We start from the raw sequence: 3,483 nt of genomic DNA on the forward strand, positions 1-3,483 counted from the left end.
CCTCCTGGAGCTCCTGGGACACGGGGAGAGGGGGACACGGTTAGGAACCACAGCACCCGCCACTGCATCCCTCTCCTTTCCTGCCTGCTGCCTCCCCGAAAAACCACGAGCGCCAGCCCAGCCGGCCCCGCTTCCCTCGCCGGTGCCCCAGGGTACCTCTCAGTTCCTCGGGTGAGCGGCCACCCCCCGGGGCAGGGAAGGGGATCAGCGCCGGGCCATGGGTGCCTGGCTGCTGCCACGGGCTGCCGAAAGGCTCTCTCCCCGCCGGGGTGCAGGGGGAAGTCTGTGCGACGGGCGGGTGCCCATCCTCCTAAGTCACCTCGTCCGCCCACGGCTTCCTCGCAGGGCATGCGTAAGGCTGCGGTGCCGGCCGCCCCCGCCGCCCCGGGGGGGTTCGGGTGTGCCTCCACCCGGGACGATGTCAGGCTGAAAGGCCCTGCTTGTTGACCTGCAAGTGTCGGGCAGCGCCGGCGCTTGGTGGGGCTTTGGAGTTTAGGAACGCAGCTAAAATAAACCCCGGTGGTAACTTCGGGAGTAATCCTGTAAAATTACGTCTGAAATTTAAAAGAATTTCCACCACCATGTCAGGCCCAGCTGGATGTAATCCGTCAAGTACAGTTCCATCAAGAAAATTTAGGGAGGACTGCTTAAGCTGCACGTGATGGCTGCTGTGGCCAAGCACCTGGGCAGGGAGCAGCTGTCGGATGTGCCACCAGGACCAAACAGGCTCTGGAGAGCATCCGCCGGCCCTGGGAGAGGTGGAGGGAGCATTTGCCTTCCCAAATGCTCCCCCCTCCTCCAGAAGGCACTCACTGCTCACCCAAGGCCCCAGCTCTGGATGGGGAAGGGGAAAGACATGGACTATCCCTGCTTTAAAGCCTGGAAGGACAGACCTCACGAACCCAAGTGGCCAAACAAAGCCAGTCTGAAGCAAATCCTGAGCAGAAAAATAAACTGATTGAGAGTAAACAAGAGCCCGAGGGAGTAAATGCATGCTGAGTGACGCAGATCTGTACAGATACTGCACACCCTCCTGCAAAATAAAACAAACCCCCGTATAGTGTAAGGGGTTCTATTTAGCCATAATAATCACAGTGAGAAGGCTGCACACCAATGAAAACCTGGTATTCTTCAAGGAAAAAAATAATAAAGTGCAAATACAAATCAAGATTAAAATAATTTATTTAAATGCAGATTTCTGGTTTGTTGGTTTAAATTACTTTGATTTAAATCAAACGTTTCCTTTTTATCAGGAGTGATTTGCCACTACGATGCTCCTGTTTTTCTTCGGTCTAGATTCCTTGAAACAGATAGATTAGATGGACTGGGTTGTAATACAAATCAGAATTTTATTTGGACATAATTAAAAGGATGGTGTTCCATAGAGAAATCAAATACCAGAATAAAAACGGGTTATAACAATTCTGTAGAGAAAAAAATCATTCTATGTTAAATGGCAGAGAGGAGTTTGCTGTTGAGTCAGTTTGGGACTCTGTGTCTCTCTATCGTCTCTCCACAGTTTCCAGTACATGTGTTTTGTGATTCGGGCTCTGATTTACATCCTGTACCTTTGTACTCTATCCGTGCATTTTCTAACAGCACCGCCCCGTGATGGTTTGCAAATGCAGATGACAGTGGCACCATGTGTTTACATACAAGCGTTTTCACGGTACTCAGAGAAGAAAAAAACTATCATTAACATAGGCATTCCTACCTTGTTTTCCAAAGTCACAGCCCTTGCTCTCAGGCAGGGACTGCCTCTTTGCAAGTCAGATGGGTCCACGAACTTTCTGCTGCTACTCTAATCATGTATCCTTATCATTACAGAGTTACTGGCAGTCCTGTTACAGCTGTATGGTTTATCACCTCACCTTCATTTTAAATTCAAGCTTTTCATAAAATATATATTTCTGCCATTAGCATATAACACCTAGAAGGAAACTCCAGCCTGTTACATCTGAGTCTGCACTTCTTCCTCAGGACTCAACCCTGCTTTCAGATGAGCAGTCCCGGGGAAAGTAATTGAGGTCATCAGCTGCCAGTCTGCAGTAAGGAGGCATCACAACCCCTTCTTACACACTGAGGAGCCTGGACCAGCTAGTCACTTCATTAAGGCTGCCTAAATTTTAGATAGGCAGCTGAACTCATGGATGCTATTCTCAGTTAAAGCTCCTTCTCTTTTTCTAGGTATTGCAGTTCTTGGTGCGTTCTCCTTCGGAGAGCTCCCTGATTGCAAGGAGACTGCAATGACAGAGAGAGGGTAGCAATCGAGTGCTTTGTTCTGCTTTGATCGGAGGCAGAAGTCATAATTTTTCCATCACTTAAAGTTTCCCTAAGCACATACCCTTGATTCTTGGAATCCCTTGGGTTCAAGGGAAGAGGTATTACACATCTTTAGGACGCTAACGAAGTTGCAGGACTCGTACATATTGAGCTCACAGTTCAGAAGACACTGCTTTCTATGAGCACTGCAGGAGGTGATATAAGCCCTCCATTTTAAAGCAAAATCCCCATAGAAATAAGCTTTCTCATGCACTTGAATAAGCCTTCAGCATTTCATCTATCTGTGCTCCAGAAACAGGTTTAAACAGGTAGTATTGCAGCTTGAAAAGGGAAGCTTGGATATAATAAGAAAGAGCCTTTAAATTCTGCTAAAAACATTTCCTGTGGAAAAAGGAAGATGTGAGAGCATCACACACATTACATTTTTCCTTCGCTTTCACAGAAACTGTTAGGGAAAAAGCAGAAAAGACAAGTGAAATCTTGCAGCATATGTGCTGTGTAGGGGAAATAAAGTTCACTAATCAGCACTTGTGGTAGAAATCCTTTGCACTCAAAGGGAAATCTGTTCAAATACATGGCTGCTACATTTATCCTGTAGACCCACTGACACCACCAACTTTTCGTGTGGCAAAGCCGCCGCTGCAGAAATGTGCTTTCAGCGCAGCCAGACATCATTATTTTGAACATTTATTGTTGGGTAGGAGCATACAAAAAACCACAACCTCCCCCTCTTTCCGAATTGACATCTCAGAAAAATATCAGAAAGGTCAGAACTGGATAAATACTGAAAACCAAAACACAGCACCTACTCTCTGTTGAGGATTCATAACCATATACCTTCCTACAGAACTGGGATACCTTTTACTGTTTTCAAGGTGGACAGATATTCCAATCTGTGCTAATCTGAACTAAAAGCACATCCACATGCTTTCAATACAAGGATGTCCAGGTTGAATGGGAAGTGCCCAAGATATGCTTCCAGAGATGTACATCACCAAAAAATGGCTGTGCAAGTGCCCTATAAAACATCTTTGTCAAAGAAATTATCCCATTGCAAAACAGAGTAACATTTTCAGGGAATTATTTTTTTTTTTTTTTAGAATCACAGAATTATGTTGGAAAATTCCTGTAAGGTCATTGAGTCCAGCCACTAACTCAGCACTTCCAATTCCACCACTAAACCATGTTCCTAAACACCAT

Source organism: Manacus vitellinus, unplaced genomic scaffold, assembly GCF_001715985.3.
Source record: "Manacus vitellinus isolate BGI_N305 unplaced genomic scaffold, ASM171598v3 scaffold_35_pilon, whole genome shotgun sequence".
NCBI lineage: Eukaryota > Metazoa > Chordata > Aves > Passeriformes > Pipridae > Manacus > Manacus vitellinus.